This window comes from Camelina sativa, chromosome 14, assembly GCF_030686135.1.
Source record: "Camelina sativa cultivar CO46 ecotype springtype chromosome 14, ASM3068613v1".
In the NCBI taxonomy this organism is placed as follows: Eukaryota; Viridiplantae; Streptophyta; class Magnoliopsida; order Brassicales; family Brassicaceae; genus Camelina; species Camelina sativa.
Window position 1 is genome coordinate 19243559 of NC_141893.1, and position 21041 is coordinate 19264599.

The window sequence follows — 21041 nt, forward strand, 5'->3', positions numbered from 1 at the left end:
ATCTAGTCTCAACCTCTCGGTCTAAAACTAGCATTAAGAACACTAATCCAGAAGGGAGTTTTTAATAAGAGCAATCAATCTAAAACATCCTAATCGATTAAAAACACTTACTAACCTATCCCATCCCTAGAAACTTTTGGTTCACTACTCAGATTTCATCACAAACAACATAGAAAAAGAGATTGATAAAAATAATTGCATTGAAAAGTAATGAGTGCAAATTGAAAATAGTAAAGAGTTTATATATGGAAATTCTTTGACCTAGCCGCACTGCATCACCCGAAGGCCTACAAGAAGCTAGGGTCGAGAGCCTCCTCAAGTTGGGCTTTGGGTTGTTCCTTTTGAGCCTAGATCCCCTCGATCGGGGTAAGGTCTCGGGCTGTTCTTCATGCACGATCACACCATCGGTCACATGCTCGGGTTTTTCTTCATTCTTGTTCTTTTAAGGCTCCAAAGCACCTGTTTTCATCCAAAATGCAAAAATGCAACAATGCAACACCCAAAATAACCTAAATGCGAATATCTAAGGTTAAAGATCTAAAAATGCTAAGGTTAGGCTCTATACAATGCAAAACGTGACTAAAAAGGTGTGAAATAGAGAGAGATTAACACCTCCAAACTTATCTCTTGCCAGTCCTCTAGCAAGACATAAGAGGATGAGGTTTGAAAGTGGGGACTTAGAGCCGAAACTTTCTGATCTATTTGTTAAATTCAATTTCCAAGTTATTAACTCTAAGATGCATGGTGAAGGAGTCTACTTAAGAGCTTTCGCCATGCTCTTTACAATAAAACCTGATTCTACCGCTAATCTACACATGCATTCAAATCTGTCATTCCCTTTAACAATTATTAGCATTAAACCATGAATCAAGCAATGCATTGTGATCAAACTCATTTGCCTAGGATGAATGGGTTAGAGACAAATGTGGTCTCTTTTTCAAAGGGTTAAATCTTTTTAAAACTGTTTCTCTCAACAAAAATGGTCTGAGCTTTAGGAGAATGCTAAAGGTAAGCTCCAACAGATGCATACAAGAATAGGATCCCCTCTACCCAAAGGTACATATCAATTTTGATTCATTCTGATCTACACCCAGCAAATATCTAATTTCCACCCTTTAGTTTAAGCTTTTCTAACCCCCTTTTTTTTTTGCTACTCTTAGGGATGGTTTTCTTAAAAATCTTCTAGTGGATTTGTAGTCTTATCAAACTATGGTTCCTTTTTTTTTTCCAAATTCTTCACTAGATTTTTTTTTCTTTGATTTCAAACTATTCCTATAGACCTTGTACCCTTTTCCTTCCCATTTTTTTCTTTTCTTCTCTTTTTTTTTTAACCAAAAACTCTCATATCCCTGAAACAAGTTCCCACGTAGTCCTATCTAGTTCGGATGATGCGAAACTAAAATTACTTAGGATCATATTCTTGTCGGCTCAAACCTAACACTTTCTACCAAGCTCCATCCGAAAAATGCCTAATCACTCAAAGAATAGCAGTGACTTGAAAGAAGAGTAAGGTTAATGGTTGGGTGAACTGCTCCAATAATGGGAATCAGGTACTTGGATTAACAACAATGGTTAAAAAGGAAAAATATAATCCAAGTACGTGTGTTGTGTTCATGAGTTTGATTTCGATGCACTACTCGACACTTATTAGGCAAAATTAAGTTCAAATAGGATAGGGAATGACATCAAATCACAGCATGCTTCGACTAAGTTTCAAACACAGGTATAACTATTCATGGTGTGGTTCAGTTTCACCTATCAAACTCAATCAACAAGCATCAAACAATTAATAATGAGGGCATTGAATTTATCCTGGTTAATCAACAAGTTTACAAGGCTATAGTTATCATAATCCCCAATGCAAATGCAAACAACCCTATATGAAACAATCTAGACTCAATCCTATAATGTAGGTGCAACTACATGAACACTCTTTTTTTTTTTTTTTTTTTTAATGTTTTTCAAATTTTACAAATTTGTTTGGGTTTTTTAAATGCAAATAGATGCAGACTCAAATGAATAAAACTAGTATGCAAAAATTTGAAATAGGAATATAAGAAAATAAAATACAATGTTGAATACATTCTAGGACCCTCCGACAAACTTAAATTACACTGTCTCTGTGTAAATAAAAGTCTGAAAAAGAATCCAAGAATCAAAAAAATGGAACAAACTAAAATGCAATTTTATTTACAATTGTTAGATGAATGTGGTACCTCATGGGTTGGTGAAGAAAGAGGTTACCTCATGGGTTGGTGAAGAAAGAGGTTGTGGCAGCCTCCATGCTCGCCAACGTGTACCCAAGGTCGACATCGGCTTCAGTAGGTGTCGGGGTTAGCTCATCAGAGAACTCGGTAATGTGCACAGACGACTTGCTCAGACCAACATCTGAGGGGTTGGTCGGGTACGGCATCGTGTAGCGCACCGGGTATGGCATCAGGTAGTATGATGGATATGTGTGGGGGAGAGGACCCCAATGGTCACCCGAGTAGCTACTCAAAGGATGCATCATATATGGCATCTAGTATCGTTGTGGATAAGAACCCAAATGGTCTCCCGAATAAGTGCCCGGATGTGGCATTGGGAAGGCATCGAGTACCCCATCGGGTGAGGAGCTGGATAGGCATCCGAGTGGCTCCTCCGTGATCTCTCAGGTCTGGTGTCTTCCTCCTTTGCACTTGGCTCATAGGACAAAGCCCTATGAGGTTCTGCAGGTTCTAAACCACAGACTCCACTGATTGGTCCGCTCCTCCCCATCCATGTTGGTGCATAGGCTGGAGCTGGAGCTGAGGCAAAGCTTGCTTTGTCTTGAATCTCCCTAATATGACCTCCCATTACCTTAACTGTTCCGATAAGGTCTTTGAATTTCCTTGCCAAGAACTGGTTCATCCTCTTCAACCAGATGATCCTCTTGTGTGCTTCTATCATCCCTTCTGGCTGCTTCTGGGAACAAACATACTCCTAGAAGTCAAACTCCTCTGACTGTTCTCCCTGCCCTTGTCTTCCTGCCTCTGTTTCATCAGCCTCAGATTCCTCCTCATAGTTGTAAAGTGTCTCTAACGGAGGTGAGAAGTCGATGTTCGCACCGAGCCAAATCTTAATAGTGGCAACATTGGGAAAGATCATCTGAGTTTCTCCAGTGGGGTGAATGAACTTGAATAGCAGCCTGTCATTGGGTTCTCATAAGCCAGAAATCGTCCCAACGTGAGGTACTCTACATCTAGCCATCTAGGATCATGCACAACTCCCTTTAAAGGGACATCGCATGCCACTAGGATCGATGTGACTAACCCGCCTATGGAGATCTCTCCTGATCCTCCCCTCCTCTTACTTTTCATGGCCCAAGCCTTCAAGTGCAGGAACTGATCGAGCAAAACAAAGACCATGCTAGTGTTCGCTACATCCCGACTAGTTATCTCACGTCCCTAGTACTATCCAATACTCCACATAGGGCTAAGTCGAATAGCTGCAGCTCATGATCATTCACATTCCCTGATTCCTTCCTAGCGAATAAATAGCAAGCTAGGGATTTGTGGAAATACCTCAGGACAGGGCTCCTAATCTGAGCATATTTGGAGCTTGTGGACTGGTTGGGAAGCTTTTCGCCTATTATCAGCCATAGGGACCTCATCTCTTGCATGTCTACCTCCATGGCTTCCCCATGAACAGTTATGAAGCCATAAAGGGGCATCCATCTCTTTGAAGGTGAGCTGATACTCCTTGTTGGGTACTGAGAAAGTGATGAACCCGATCCCCCTATCAGGTAGTAGCCTTAGGTGGTCTTCGTAATAGTGTAGCCGTAGCGTGGCGAGGAAGTGAACCGTCTTCTCCTCGTATGCCTTTTAGTTAGCCCTCAATAGCTTGCCCAGGTGGCACATGTCAAAGAGGAACTCAACGTCCCTTGCGATCCCCAACTTCTTCATTGTCTCGTGGTGGGTTCCCACAAAACTTATCTTTCGGAGGACCTTGAGCAGCTTTGCCGGTGATTCAACCTCTTTTTGCTTAAACCGCCTTGATGCCCTCCGGGTTCATTCAAGCTGATGCTCCTCCTTTTTATCGGGACTCGCACCATCTGTGTGCTCCTCATCCTCTTCCACTGCTCTCTCAGCCACATTTTCGGCTTTTTCAGAAGCCAGCCTCTTCCCCTTTGCGAGCAAGCCTTGTTTCTTGAATAGGCGGATTGGTCCTCCTCGTCTCTCCCTCCTCCTGCATCTGAGTCGACCATGGGGTCGGTGATGGTCCTCTCTGTCCCTACGACGTGGAGATCCGCGGACAGCACTCGCCACTAGGCTTGGGGAACGTACCTGATCAACTACCCTATGGGCTACCCGAGCATCCTCTCAGGTGGCGGATCAGGTAGAGCTTTGGGTAGGGGACTGGAAACATCCACTCGATGGCATGGGATGCGAGGGATCGCCTTGCTCCGTAAAATCTCGAGCAGGGTCTCCTTCTCCTCCGATTTGAGCCGTGGCAGAGGTAGATGAGGAGCCATTCTTCTTGTAGGTTTTGATCTTGGGAGCTATTGATGAACCTTGGGAAGAGACAAAAGAACTAGAACTCAAGATCAGTAGGGTTAGTACCCAGAAACTCTTAAAACTCGAGCTTTGAAGAGAAAACAAAAGTTTAGGAAGTTGAAAGGTTTTAAGGGTAGAAGGAGACTTAGCAATTTGTGATGCTGGAGATGAGAGGCTCGGGCACTTTTAAATAGAGGGTTTGGTTGATAGGGCTTCTGTGCGAGTGGGATAAGAGGTGGGAGAATTCGGATTTCACTCGCCACCCGAGCATAAACCCGATCAGGCGCGTCGAGTACGCCATCTCGTCCCACCAAGTGAGCTTGTTTAAAGTCACTAAGCTTGACTTTTCATATTTCTCAAGCATTGTATTTTGGATAGAGAGATCTGGAGATCCTATCTAATGCATCAGACTTGTTCAGTAAATTTTCAAATTTCTCTCATGGTTCTTTAGCAAAGGCAGTTACCATTTCTTGGGATTTCTTAGTGATCCTTGGCAGCACTTCCGTGGAGAAGACCTGACCATTGATAGTTGGCCTCTTTATTTCATTTTTGATGTCGAATCTCATCTTGAAGTGCTCTCCATTCTCAAAGCTGATTTGTCCCTTCTTTACATCGATTATAGCACCAACCGTTGCTAAGAATGGTCTTTCCAAGATCAATGGATCTTCAGGTTCATTATCCATGTCTAGGATTACAAATTTAGTGGGGATTTCCACTCTTCCTGATATGATCATGAGACCATCCAGGAAGATCCTTGAGTATTGTTCAACACGAATGAAGTCGAAGATCAATTTTTCCAGCCAAACGACTAGTTGGGATACATTCTTACCTCATTTAGAGCATATCTCGAAGTGGAATCAGTCCAATCAGTGTTCGTATGAAGGAGTTATTCATTTTACAAATCAGGTGAACTCATGGCTATGCGATTTGGACCTACGAGCATTCAACGGAGGATTCCGACGAGATCAGGAGGATTCAAGCTATGAACCCAACTGTTCTGGAATCTTGATCCATTCTCCAACCACAGAGATTTGGAATTACATTAATATCAGTTCATATGTGAACGATATGAATATTTCAAGTCGGTAGATCTATCCTAGTCCCAGTTTCACGTCTGAGCCAAAGATCGAGTTGCACAGATCAACTCAGAAACAATTTCGACACGAAACCAGTTGACAGATGTTAATAGATCTCTTATGTTTCCAACAAGATCAGAAACACAAGATTTGGCGAACAAACCACAAAGTTATGCTTCATTTTCCAAAGAGGTCAATCTAGTTCTTCACCTGAAGATGTTTAGATCCAATTGGTTTAGGTGCTTCCAGAATTATGTTTGTCAACCAGGAGGTGTTTCTACTAATCCCAAGGGAAAGAAATAGTACAGCCCATGTTGTTTCTCATCAACAAGTTGGATCAAGGAGTCAAAGAGAGAGAAGATTAAGGAAACACTTAATGGGTCAATTCAAGAGCTTATGGCCAAAGAAAGCATGTGAAATTATATTGGGGATGATATCTATCAAGTCCAGGCCACTTTGAGCCTAATACAAGCCCAAAAAATCCCAAAATAATCACTTTATTTTGTGGTCAAAGAAGAGTGACGAAAATAAGAGATATATGCATCAAGAGTCACTTTGGAAACATGCACCAAGAGTTGAGTCTTCATTCAACTTAGTATCTTTAATGTTTTTAGTTTCAAGAATAATTAATACTTGGTTTTGTGACCAAGTTTTCTATCTCTATATAAACGCATGTAATCTCATTTGAGAAATCATTCAATCAAGAAATCTTTTATCTTTTATTGAGAGTGGTTAACTCCTTTGTTCCCTTTGGAACTTGTTCTTTCTCCTTGGTGGGTTAGATCAAAGAGTTCTCCTTGGTGGGTTACATCAAAGAGTTCTCCTTGGTGGGTTACATCAAAGAGTTTCGGTATATCAAGTGATTCCGCCGCACTTGACATTGCCATTAACTAGCTGGAGATTGAAGAGTCGTTACAAGATAGTCTAGGGCACAAGGATTTTCGGGATTCGTCTCACGCCTTGTCATCTGTCTCCGCGAAGTTTCTATCTAAAGTTCCACCGCCTTGCTTTGTTTGGTTTGTTTTAAGAGAGTTTGGGGCATAAGGATTTTTGAGTTTATCTCACGCCTTATCATCAAGCTTCGCAAGCCATCGGAGTTCTAGGATTATCAGTCTACCTACCTTAGAGCGTCGATTCCTTGGGAGAATCACATCAAGTGGTATCAGAGCCCGCTGAAGGACTATTGGTATTCTTCTAATCAAAACCTTTCATCTTCTCATCTATCTATCTATTCATCTTTTTCTTTTCTATCTTTCATCTTCTATCTCTTCATCTTCTTTCAAAAAAAAAAAACAAGAAAAGAAAAAGAAAGAAAAAAAAAACAAGAAAAAAAGAGAAAAAAAAACTAAGAAAAAGAAAACAAAAAAAAGCAAAAAAAAAAATGTCTAATGATCGACAAATTCAAGCACTTATGGGAGAGACGCGACCAATGTTGAGGGTTGAGATGAATGCCCTCTAAGAGAGATTGAATGAAGTTAAAGCAAAGGCACAACAAAGACAACCACAGATTTTGCATCACAACAGAGAAGGAGATTGACCTAGGCGTCACAGAAATGAAGAAAACGACTACTACAGCCAAAGAAGCAATCTGTCTAGTGAGAGTCAAAGACGTCCAAGACGAAACAAAGAGGCTAGAGAGAGAAATGATGATGATTTGAGAAAAATCAAACTGAAAATACTGCAATTCTATGGAAAGAATGATCCAGATGCTTACTTGGAGTGGGAAAAGAAATTGGAATTAGTCTTTCAATGTCAAGACTATTCGGATTGAGAGAAAGTTCAAGTGGCTGCTACAGAGTTTTATGATCATGCAATCAATTGGTGGTATCAACTGGTTACTACAAGGATGCACCACCAATACCGGCCAGTTGACACATGGGATGAAATGAAAGCAGTCATGAGGAAGAGATTTGTGCCCAACCATGATCACCAAGAGTTACACCAAAGAAGGCAAAGGTTATCTAAGAGAAGTAGAAGCATGGAGGGTATGTTGCCTAAGGATGATTTGGTTGAGAAACAACTCAAGAGGAGGTGTCCAACACATCAAGCTTATGGTTTGAGTTCATCAACCCTGAAATCAAACTATTCTATGGAGGAGAAGACAACCACAAAATTGAGCATGGAAGCAAAACCTACTACTACCTCCAAAGAAACAAGAGGTAAAGCTGAAGCTTCTTGTACGCATACTTGTGATGTTTTTTGTGTTGAATGCCAAGAGAGAGGTCATTATTCGAATGAATGTCCTAATCGGAGAACAATGGTGCTTAGCAAAAATTGTGAGCTAGAAATTGAAGTTGAAATGAAAGTTGAGGAACAAAAGCACCAAGAGGTCTACAAAGATCAGAATGAGGAAATCACAAAGGAAAGTCTGACCTTTTACAACTTTGGAAGTATGGATGATTCAGCTGATGCACCAACAAGGAGAGAAAAGAAAATGTTCCACTTATGGTCCAACAAGATAGAGCAAGTTTGGGATTTTAAGAGAATAAAGAAAGGTCTCACTGAAAACGGTACACTTCTCCCTCATGGTATGCAATATGGAAACATACATTCCCTCAAAGAGAAGCCAGCAGAATAACTTCAACACTCTCCAACCCATGGCCTTACAGTTTCGAGGGCGAAACTTTTTCAAGAGGAGGGGTATGATATGATCATGAGACCATCCAGGAAGACCCTTGAGTATTATTCAACACGAATGAAGTCGAAGATCAATTCTTCCAGCCAAACGACTATTTAGGATACATTCTTACCTCATTTAGAGCATATCTCGAAGTCGAATCAGTCCAATCAGTGTTCGTATGAAGGATTTATTTATTTTACAAATCAGGTAAACTCATGGCTATGCGATTTGGACCTACGAGCATTCAACGGAGGATTCCGACGAGATCAGGAGGATTCAAGCTATGAACCAAACTGTTCTGGAATCTTGATCCATTCTCCAACCACGGAGATTTGGAATCACATTAATATCAGTTCATATGTGAAAGATATGGATATTTCAAGTCGGTAGATCTATCCTAGTCCCAGTTTCACGTCTGAGCCAAAGATCGAGTTGCAAAGATCAACTCAGAAACAATTTCGACACGAAACCAATTGAAATATGTTAACAGATCTCTTATGTTTCTAACAAGATCAGAAACACAAGATTTGGCGAACAAACCACAAAGTTACGCTTCATTTTCCAAAAGAGGTCAATCTAGTTCTTCACCTGAAGATGTTTAGATCCAATTGGTTTAGGTGCTTCCAGAATTATGTTTGGTAACCAGGAGGTATTTCTATTAATCCCAAGGGAAAGAAATAGTACAGCCCATGTTGTTTCTCATCAGAAAGTTGGATCAAGAAGTCAAAGAGAGAGAAGATCAAGGAAACACTTAATGGGCTTATAGCCAAAGAAAGCATGGAAAATTATATTGGGATGATATCTTTCAAGTCCAGGCCACTTTGAGCATAATACAAGCCCAAGAAAGCCCAAAATAATCACTTTATTTTGTGGTCAAAGAAGAGTGACGAAAATAAGAGATGCATGCATCAAGAGTCACTTTGGAAACATGCACCAAGAGTTGGGTCTTAATTCAACTTAGTATCTTTAATGTTTTTAGTTTCAAGAATAATTAATACTTGGCTTTGTGACCAAATTTTCTATCTCTGTATAAACACATGTAATCTCATTTGAGAAATCATTCAATCAAGAAATATTTTATCATTTATTGAGAGCTGTTAACTCATTTGTTCCCTTTGGAACTTGTTCTTTGTCCTTGGTGGGTTACATCAAAGAGTTCTCCTTGGTGGGTTACATCAAAGAGTTTCGGTATATCAAGTGATTCCGCCGCACTTGACGTTGCCATTCACTAGCTGAAGATTGAAGAGTCGTTACAAGAGAGTCTAGGGCACTAGGATTTTTGGGATTCGTCTTACGCCTTGTCATCTGTCTCCGCGAAGCTTCTATCTAAAGTACCACCGCCTTGCTTTGTTTGTTTTCTTTTAAGAGAGTTTGGGGCATAAGGATTTTCGAGTTTATCTCACGCCTTATCATCCAGCTTCGCGAGCCATCGGAGTTCTAGGATTATCAGTCTACCTACCTTAGAGCGTCGATTCCTTGGGAGAATCACATCACTTCCAACTCTAAAGGGTAAATTCTCTAGAACACCATGCGGGTGCCTAATAGTCCTATCAACTAGGAACAAGTAAAGGCTACTGGGTTTTAAATCACTAAAACCCAGCTTTTTAGCAACGCTCAGAGGCATGACACTAACTGAATCCCCTAAATCACATAAACAGTTGGTGAAGATTAGAAGGAACCAGGATCTTCCAATTTATTTTGGATACTCAGCTCTCCATCTAAACATACACTACTCATTAGAATTGCATTCCCAATTTTGCAAACGGCTTCCTTTGCTGCTTCCTCCCACTGAACGGTTTCCCGGACTATTTCCTTTGTGAGAGCATGTGGGGGTAAAAGCTTAGGAGCATGGGATTTTCGGTTGGAGATACACTCTGCAAGTGATTCTCATTGAACATCAAGGGCAGCCTTCAATCTTTTCTCCAACTTCCCTTCCTCGGTTGCAAGAGTTTGAGGTTGCTCTACCACCCGAACGTCTACTAGATGGTTTACCCGATCCAGGTGTTCAGGTAAGGCGTCGGGTTTATCATCGAGTGGTGCATCGGTCATGAACTCCCCCTGTTGCTGGCTTGAAACCCGAGCAGGTACTCGATGGTTAACTCAATCAAGGTGATCGGGTTGATACTCGGATAGGTCGTCGTGTTGCTCTTGGATATGCCTTTGATCCACATCCTCCCCAACCTGATCATCACTGTCCTCAGTAGAAGTGTCAGCTACATGTCTTTCCCAAATGGCATGAGCGGAAGCACAATCCTTTGGATTTTGAACAGATTTACCCGGGAGTTGGCCCGGTTTAGGAGCTGGTGGTGCTACAGTATGCCCTTCCAGATGCCTCAACTTATTGTTCAGAGATCGTACTTAACATTGAGGTCATTGTACCCAGAATCGATCTTGTTACTCATCTCGGCCAAACATTTGGTGATGTCCATTGCCGTTGTCGCTTGGCCTTGGATGAGTTGTTGTATCAAACCGCGTAACTCGGCCTCTGTAGGTGGATTGGTTTGTCCCTGATGTGGTAGGGAACCAGGTGGAGCCATTGGTTGGTGATATCCGCCAGAGTATTGTTGCTTAGGAGCGTATCCTTGATTGTACTGGACAAAAAGCTTTTGTGGGGCTGGGTTTTCCTGAGCGGCTGAAGGGTAGACCTGATACTGAAGGTTTGAAACATTTGGGTTATAGTAGGAGAGATTTTTGTTTGGTTTGAAGTTGTTGTAATCCTTGTTATAGCATCCCTGGTTGTTGATGTAATTGATATCCTCAAGCTGAACATTCTCCCTATCAGATTGGGCCAAATTTTCCACAAGAGCCCAACCATCATCAACATCCTTGTTGAGGAAGTTTCCATTGCTGGCAGTGTCCAGCAGCATCCTGATTTTTTGAACTCCTCTGCGGTAGAGGGTGTTGAGTAAGGATGCATTGCTTAATCCGTGATACAGGCACCAGCTGGCATATCCTTTGAAACGTTCCCAGGCTTCACTGAGCGTCTCATTATTTTTCAGAACAAAGCTGGAGATGTCATTCATTAACCTTGTTGTTCTGGAGTTGCGAAAGAATTTAGCGAGGAACGCCTTGTTTCAGGCTTCTCATGTGGTGATAGACTCCTTAGGCAGATATTTCTTCCAAATGTGTGCCTTATCACCAAGAGAAAATGGGAATAGCCGCAGCTTGAAACCATCTTCATGGACTCCATTGATCTTTGCTAGGCTGCAGAGCCTATCAAACTCATCCAAATGATCCAATGCATCCTCCATTGGTAGTCCATGAAACTTGTTGCTCTTGATCATCTGGATGAGACTACTCTTGATCTCGAAGTTGTTGTTTTGAACAGTAGGAGGTACAATACCATGCCTCTGAGTATGAGTAGATGGAACATCTCCAGCTGCAATGTTGGTCCTCTCTTGAGGGGCAGGTGGACCATTTTGCTGATTCATTGCTTTCTCAAGTGGTGGTTGTAGTGGTGGTTGTGCTTGTTGCTGTCAGAGTAGCCGAGGTCTGTCGATGTTGTCAATGAAAGGACTGAGGCGCTGGCTACCTTTGCATCGGGTGACTTATCAGGTACTCGATGGTCAACTCGATCCAGATGATCAGGTGACTTATCAGGTGGATGCTCGGGTTGTACCTAAAACACAAAACAAACAAGAAGAATAGGCAAACAAATCAGTACCAAAATAAAGAAATAAAAAGAACTTGATCTAGCAGGTTTTGAAATTCTAAATGTAACTAAGAATTCAACCAAATGGCAACGGTGCTAATCCACTCTCATGGTCGAAAAAATCAACTTTAATCACTTACCTACCCAACTCTCGTTGGAGGAACAGAACCAAGCAGGCAATAAATTCTGATCCACTAATGCCAATGAATTCCTTACTCATCTAAACTCTTAGGCTAAGTGAATAAATCTCTGGCATTAGTTGGTTCAAGCGCTCAACAAACATCTCTCAATGCGGAAACACCTAAGATCTAGTCTCAACCTCTCGGTCTGAAACTATCATTAGGAACACTAATATATAAGGAAATTTTTATCAAGAATAATCAACCTAAAACATCATAATCGATTAAGAACACTTACTAATCTATCCTATCCCTAGAAACTTTGGTTCTCTCATCACAAACAACATAGAAAACGAGATGGACGAAAATAATTGCATTGAAAAGTAATGAGTGCAAATCGAAAACGGTAAAAAACAAAAAGTAAAATTGCAAACTAAAAAAAAGGCAAAATACTAAAAAAAAATTCAAAGTCTTGAAATCGGCTGGAAATCGCTTTGTAGCTCTTGCTCTCTCTCTCTCTCGGTGTCGTGTGTGGCGTTCTGCTTTTTGAGAAAATAGGAAATAATTTATATATGGAAATTCTTTGACCTAGCCGCACTGCATTCTTTGGCGTTCTGTTCTTCATGCACGATCACACCATCGGGCACATGCTCGGTTTTCTCCTCATTCTTACTCTTTTAAGGCTCTAAAGCACCTGTTTTCATCAAAAATACAACAATGCAACAATGCAACACCCTAAATAAGCTAAATGCAAATATCTAAGGTTATAGACCTAAAAATGCTAAGGTTAGGCTTTATACAATGAAAAAGATGCCTAAAAAGGTGTAAAATAGAGAGACACCAGGAGATGATTAGTTCTCCGGTGGAGATGATTAGTTCTCTTGTGAGGATGATTAGTTTCCCTAATGCACCACGGGCTTTAGGGGTTGTGATCCTTAGAGCAGCAGTGGAGATGATTAGTTCTCCTTGAGGATGATTAGTTCCTTGGAGAGGATGCATAGTTCCACTGGTACCAAGATTTCGAGGGTGACGATCCAAGAATGAGATGGTATGGCTCGAGGATGATGGTCTGAGAATGCAAGCGGTGCAGTTTGAAGGTTGCGAACAGAGAATAGATGAGTGAGGGAGCAAATAAAGTCTAGAACGTTGATATAAGCATAGTGACTAGATGTAGATCTTGTAGGTTGGGAGTGATCTCGGGTTTTGGTTGTACTGGCCAGTGGGGTCCGGGTGTTGTGGACCGCTGGGTTGAGTTGTAGTGTGCATCGTTGCAAAAGTGGTTGGAGGCGTTTGGCAGATAGGCTGCGGTGGTTTCAGATTCGAGGACGAGTCTATTGTTAGAGGAGGAGAATTGTAACATTCGCGAACCAAATTCTGGGTTTTGGGACTGGTGTCGATCGACACTAGTTAGCTATTTAAGCAATATGCAATAAGAATATACCTAGCTCAAAGAACTAAGGTGAACTAAACCAGATCTAATCACCCTTAAACAAATGATAACTTGAATCCCCTTAGAAACCCTAACTTCCAACAAGTAACTACTCACACATACTCATGCAAATCAAAATTGTATGACTAAAATACTGCATAAAAGATTAGAAATATAAGAAAAGGGTTTAGAGATCTTTTCTGGAATACAAAGTAGATGAGTCTTCTTCCTTAAACAAGTAGGAAACCAAAATTAAAGAAAACTAGAAAGATATTGGTGAATTCAAAGGCAATGGTGGTGGCTTCCAAGAGAGTTGTAGATGAACGAACTTTGACGGCTCTGTAGAGGTCTAGAGTCATCTCAATGGCTACTGCTGGAGGCGTGAACGATATAAAACGAAATGATAGGGAACACATCTGAAACCCTAGGTCTTGAAGAGTATTTATAGGATTTTGTACAGGATTAGGGTTTCTAAGGGTAAAGCTGTCTTTTCTTCTTGAGTGCAGGACAAGGGGGAGCGAAAGAGGGTTCTGGACCATCGTGGGGGCTTGGACTGAGCCGCCGTGATGGTCGCTGGTCAGGCCTTCAATAAAATCCCATAGGCTAGATTTTCTTTACGTCGTTTTATAACACGTCTCAATAAATCGGGCATATCTTCTGGATGGCTGAACAGATTGACTTGATTCCACTTTCGAAGGGAAGAGAGAGGGAAATATACTTTTGAAGAAGTGCAATTTCATGTGTGGCTTGAATGTAGAGATCTATTCCAATGTATACCAAATCCCAAGGCTTGATAGTTAAGTTCGGTTTAAGTCCTATAAAAGTTAGAGACAATGTTAGATCATCCGAATAACCATCGAATAGGGACTTTGTTGAGTCGGCTCATAGTCTTTCCAAACTTCGGTTATGTTGTCAAGCATAATCAATATTCATAAGAGTGTTAATCCAAATCAAATAAACCGTTAGGATAAGATCATAATCTCCTACTAGTTTTGACTCAATAAAAAAAATGTGACTCGACAAATACGTCAAAATTATTGATGTAAAAAGTGAGAAAATGTCTCAAGTCAGCAAAATAGAAAGTATCATTAGTATAGGATGGAATATCCTTCCCCCCATACTTAAATCACACCGTCCTCGGTGGGAAAAAATAAAGATTTGAGGATTAAAAATTATAAAGAAAAGTTAAAGGTTTAAGAACAATGTCACCTTGATGGAATGATGTTGTGTCGACTCTACACGTTTAATGGTTGCCCAAAATTTGTCTACAGGTCAGCGGTGGAATAAAGTTGTTGTGACTAACCATTTGTAACTTCCTTTGTTGCTTGACATCGAGTTTGAACTAGGCTAAGTTCATTCGAATTATGTTTTATATATCTTTAAATACATTCTCCTTGAAACAAAAACCTAAAACCATCAATAATAATGATAAATAAAAAGAAGAAAAACATACCTAATTGAATAGTGGTGGATGATGGTGAGATGGTGGTGGATGTCTCATAGAAGTCGTAATGACCATGGTTGAGATTTTTGCCATGGTGACAAATGGTAGCTCACGGTACACGGATGAACGGTCGCAGACATTAGCAGATAACGTTAGACATGGTATTGGCTACAGTTGGTACAGCTAGTGGGGACTCTTGGCATCGATCACATGAGGATTGTGATTGATCTATCGCCTTTCGCTTGCTTCGGACACTTTGGAGGTGGCCGGTCAGTAGGTCGTACCTGCCACTAGTCATAGTGTGCATTGCCAATCCATGAGGACCTTCTTCTTCTCTCTTTTTTTTTGGCTTCTCTATTTTCTATTTTTCTAATTTTTTTTAATGAAAACCTGTAACTAAAATGCAAAAATACTAAAAATAAAAGGAAATAAAAACTAAAAATAAAAACTTACTAGACATGGGTTGCCTCCCAAGAAGCGCTTTAACATCGTTGGCTCGACATTCGGTGCCTTTATTAGGCTTGGGGAGCATCGGTTAGAGTGATTGATGCACTCTCTACCTTGCCAATTTCTGCTAGATAAGGCTTTAGATGCTGTCCATTTACAGTAAATGGTTCACCTTTGTCGTTTAGAAGAACGACGGCTCCATATGGTTTAACTTTCTTTATTTTAAATGGTCTAGACCATCGAGAACGTATTTTCTGGATAAAGCTTAAGTCGAGAATTGAAGAGTAAACCTGGTCATTTGGGGCGAACGATTTGGGTATGATCTTCTTGTTGTGGTATGCTTTAGTTCTCTCCTTGTATATCCTCACATTCTCATAGGCGTTGTGGCGGATCTTGTCCACCTTGTTTAATTGGATCAAACGCCTCGCAATTGCGCTTTTTATGTCATAGTTCAACTCCTTTATTGTCAATGCTGCCTTGTACTCCAGTTCCACATGTAGGTGACAAGCTTTTCCATAAACAATATGAAAAGGTGTAATACCTAACGGGGTCTTGAAAGTGGTTCTATACGCCCATAGAGCGTCATCCAGTTTTGTAGACCAATCTTTCCTTGATTGTGATGTTAGTGTTTTGTAAGATATAATTAATTTCTCTGTTTGAAAATTTGACTTGGCCGCTTGTTTATGGATGATAAGGAGATGCTAGTTTGTGGAGAACTCCATTCTATCTGAAAAGGTTATCAAGGTTTCGATTGATGAAGTGCTTACCTCCGTCACATATCACCACTCTTGGCACCCCAAATCGCGGAAATATAATGGTTTTGAACATCTTGATCACCAAACTTGAGTCATTCATAGCACTTGTTATTGCTTCCACCCATTTAGAAACATAACCAACAACAACAAGGACGTATTCATAGCCGTTAGAGGTAGGGAAAGGTCCCATGAAATCAATCCCCCATACATCGAAGACTTCGACTTCAAGTATGAAATTCTAGGGCATCTCATTCCTCTTACTTTATTGCCCATTCTTTGGCAAGCGTCACATCTTTTTATGAAATTTGGGCATCTTGAAACATGGTTGGCCACCAAAAACCTGTTTGCAAAATTTTAGAAACAGTTTTAAAGGCTACAAAATGACCTGCACAATAGGAGCACTTCTTGTAAAGATAGGGTTCATCCCAGTAGTATATTTTTACTTCTCGCAATTTTTTTTTCTATAACCATAGAATTGTGGTGGCTCAACGTCGGCTGCTAAGTAATTAGCATAGTTTCTATACAAAGGCACATCATAAGCTTGTGAACGTAGTGCTTGCGGCGGCGCTGGTTTGTTAGTCATGGGGACAGCTTCATTGACGTAAACATTTTCTTTGGGTAAACTATCATCTAGAGGCATCGGCTCCTCCACTCTCATTCGCGAAAGGTGGTCGGCGACTCCATTTTCTGCTCCTCTTCTATCTCTAACTTCAATATCGAACTCTTGTAACAAGAGAATCCACCTTATGAGATGCGACTTGGCATATTTTTTAGACATAAAATATCTAATAGCAAATACAATTGCTAAAACCTCCTTCTCCGTAGTTGCGTAATTGCATTGTGCTTCATCCAAGGTTCGGCTCGCGTAATAAATAACATTTAGTTTCTTGTCTCTTATTTGTCCAAGTACGCTCCAACTGCATAATCACTAGCATCACACATGATTTCAAAGGGTAACTCCCAAACTGGTGGTTGCACAACCGGGGCTGAACCTATTTTGTCTTTAATCTTGTGGAATACAGCAAGCCAATCTTTGTCAAACTCAAAATCCACATCTTTGCAAAGTAGGTGTGTGAGTGGTCTTGCAGTCTTGGAGAAATCTTGAATTAAACGTCTATGTAGATTCATCATGACTTCAATCTTTGCTTCATCAACTTCAATTCCTTTCTTGGACGGTCACCATAAAGTGGCAATTCTCCCAATTAAGAACTAGATGTTTTTCCTCACATATTTGTAGAATTTTTCCGAGATTGGCTAAACATTCTTTGAACGACGAACCGTAAACTGAAAAATCGTCCATGAAGACTTCCATGAAATCTTCAATGTATTCCGTGAAAATAGACATCATACAACGTTGGAAAGTTACTGGAGCATTGCATAAACCAAAGGGCATTCTCTGATAGGCAAAAGTTCCATAGAGACAAGTGAACGTCGTTTATTCTTGATCATCCACAATAATATTGGTGATTGGCTAACCTATTTAGCATTTGATCGATGAATGGTAAGGGGAAATGATCCTTTCTTGTTGCAACATTAAGCTTTCGGTAGTCAATACACATTCGGTGGTTGATGATTATCCTTGTTGCGATCAGCTTATCAGTCTTTGTTTTAGTAACGGTGACTCCTCCTTTCATGGGTACCACGTGAAATGGACTGACGCATGTGCTATCTGAAATAGAATATATAACTCCTGCATCGAAAAGCTTCGTGATTTCCTTCTTGACAACTTCTTTAAGATTTGGGTCCAATCTCCTTTGATGCTCAATGGAATTTTTGGATCCCTTTTCTAAATGGATCCTATGCATACAGAGATCGAGGAAAATTTCTAGGATGTCAACAAGTGAATAATCTCGTGCCTTTCTATGCTTTCTCAGGTCGGTGAGACGCATGGCTGTCTCAACATTATTTAAACCAGAGTTAATAATAACAGGGTAAGTAGAGTTAGGTCCAAGAAAAGAGTACTTGAGACCTATTGGGAGCTGCTTGAGCTTGGCCTTGGGGGCTCATAGTTCGCTCCAAGGATCTACCACGGCAGTTGGCGTGTTTTTAGGAAGCGTAGGGGTGTCTTCCTCCACATCGAGATCAGGATATGCAACGATCTTCTCATAAGTTTCAGCGGAGTCAAGAATTTTTGCACAGTTTTCAACTTCTTCTTTTTGAAAGTTGTACTCCTCTTGAGCTCTAGTCAATGCTATTTCCAGGGGGTCATTAAGAAATATATCTTCACACACTCCACCAGTATCTCCTTCTAAATCGTTGATGATAAAAATCGGATTATCCAGGTTTTCTGAAATCGGTAGCTTCAATGACTCATTCATGTCAAACTTCATATCATAACCTCCAAGGTTTAGGTCGATCTTTCCATTGGGAACATCGATCATAGCTCTAGCTGTGGAAAGGAAAAGACGGCCAAGTATCAAAGGATCTTTAGGCTCCTTTTCAAGGTCTAAAATCACAAAATCTATCGGGATTTGACAATCTTCAATAACAATCGACACATCAACTAGAATCCTGATAGGGCGTCGAATCGATCTATCTGCAAGGACCACTGAGATCTTTGGAGGCTTGAAAAAATGGTATCCCATGCATTTGGCAACTGAATGTAGCATCATATTGATACTTGATCCCAAATCACAAAGAGAGTGTTCGAAAACTTCATCTTTAATCTTGCATGATAACACAAAACTGCTCGGATCTCCTCACTTTTAAGGGATGCTATTTTGTAATATTGTGCTGCACTCTTGCGTAATCACCATGACATCATCTTCTAGAATGATGTTATTTGTCAAAATACTCTTCATGTACTTCCTTAGAGGGGGAATCATCGCACAAGCTTCAACAAAAGGTAGTCTTATCGATAGTTTCCGGACAAGCTCCTTAAGTTTGGCTCTCTCTTTTTCTATCATAGCAACTGTAGTTGGAAATGGTACCTTGGGTTTATAAATGCGTGTCGGCGATGGAGCTTGAGGTGGGGCATCCTTGGTGAGCTCTTCTCTTTATTCTCCCCCATGGTTCCTTCTTCTACTTCAATGGGAATAGTCTATGGTGTTTGTTCTTTCTCCAAGTACCCTTCCGGATATTTTGGTTCTTTGTAGGCTTTCCGCTCCTCAATGTTATAGCATTCAAGTTTGCAAGGCTAGTCACTCGCTCATGTGTCTCTAAAATAGTCTCCTCGGATTTCTAAAGAACAAAAGTGCTCTCCTTATTCGGCTTCTCGAGGTTATCAACCTTGATTGTAAGGGTTGTTATCTTGTCGTTTAGATTCTTATACATATTGTCCATCTTCAAATTTATTTCATCTGCAAATGCTTGGTGGCCGGCTTCAATTTCAAGAATCAGATTCCTCAAGTCAGGACTTGGATTCATCAGGGTAAGATTAGGAAATCCTCTTTGAAAACCTTGAAAGTCGGTGAATGTAGCTCTTTGTAAGAAATTACCACGGTTGAATTCATGCCCTCAATCCTTGAAGTTTCTGCTGTAAAATCTCCCTTGGTAGTTGCTCCTAGCTCGAATATAATTCAACTCTTTTTCTTCATCAGAAAATTCATCCTCATCTTCGAACGTGTTGTTCTCTTTTTGAATAAGCTTAACAACCAAACTCGTCATTTCTTGAAGCTGTCTAATATCCGAAGCTTGAATCGAATCTTTCTCTATGTCTGAAGGGATCGAGGGGTAGTTGTAATCACTCACAGCAAAATTGCTGATTAAAATCAGAGCATCCTCAATCGTCTTTGTAGCGAAGTTACCATTACTTGCTACATCTAAAGATAGCCGGTTTTTAGGGTCAACCCCTTCATAAAATTTGTTCATCAAACTGCCATCCGTAAAGCTGTGATGAGGGAAGTCCCTCTCATATGCTCTGAAGCGCTCCCAAGCTTCACAAAATGATTCAGTTTTTCTTTGTCTAAATCCTTGTATCTTACTCCTCAAGAGGTTGTAGCGAGACTTGGTGTAAAAGTGATTTAGAAAGGCGAGTTTAGACTCCTCCCAAGTTGTGATCGATGATGAGGTAGGGACTTTAACCATCTACTTGCCTTGTCTTCAAGAGAAAACGAGAAAAGTTTGCATATCAAGTATTCTTGAAACTCCTCGGATGTAGTAGTTACTCCACATATTTCTTCAAAAAGTTCAATGTGGTCTATCGGGTGCTCCGTGCTAAAACCATGGAATTTGTTATGCTTTACCAATGCGATGACTTGAGGGCTTATTTTGAAATGATCTTGTGGTGGTCTTGTTGGATCGCGAATTGTTCTTAAATGTGTTGATAAGGGGTATCATACTCATCAATGGTTTGAATGAATGGATCAAGTTGATCCTGCTCATGAACATCATCATGTTCTCGGGCGCGCTCCCTATCATCTATAGCAGCTCCTTGACTGTTCCTTCTAGGTGGTGGATTGTTAAGGTCTCCTTGATTGCGGTTCTGGTTCTCCATTGAGCTAACTCGAGAGTACATGAAAATTAAAAAGAAAATATCAAAGTAAACTGAAGAATAAATGCAAAACTTAAAATTTAAAAACAAAAATCAAAGATCCTAGTCTTAAACCCGAAAGTGATTTAATAGGTCCCTGCAACGGTGCCAAAAAGCTTGATGTGTGTAGAATTTCACTTCAAATCTTTTACCTCAAAAGACCACACGAATTCTGCAAGTGCACAGTTGATCGGTAGTAGTAATTAAGGATCGATCCTGATGTAGTACTTTTCTATCAATTAAATTATCAATGCACAATTTGTATTAATCAACTCACTAAGAATACACAAGATGCTCAATCTATTCTTAAACAGAAAAAGGTTCTTTTGTAACAATCTTAACTAACAAACTGATTCAAATAAATAAAACAAGACAATTCAAAACAAGCAAAATCAAAGAAACAGAACACAACTAGCAACAAGCTTTAAAAATCAAGATTAAACAAGTGAACCTTGGGCAAGGTTATTGACTTGGGAGATAGCTAACCAATCCTAGATGTCTAAGCAACAAACAA

General features: G+C 40.4%; 2 non-coding genes across 2 annotated transcripts; both read left to right on the forward strand.

The window, feature by feature from the left end:
* Positions 1-11132: 11132 nt before the first annotated feature.
* LOC147928430 (small nucleolar RNA R71) lies at positions 11133-11239 on the forward strand. The gene has a single exon (XR_015581151.1). It is a non-coding gene; the product is annotated as a small nucleolar RNA R71 (small nucleolar RNA).
* An 8643-nt stretch (positions 11240-19882) lies between these two features.
* On the forward strand, positions 19883-19992 carry LOC147928431 (small nucleolar RNA R71). Its single transcript, XR_015581162.1, has one exon. It is a non-coding gene; the product is annotated as a small nucleolar RNA R71 (small nucleolar RNA).
* Positions 19993-21041: the final 1049 nt, after the last annotated feature.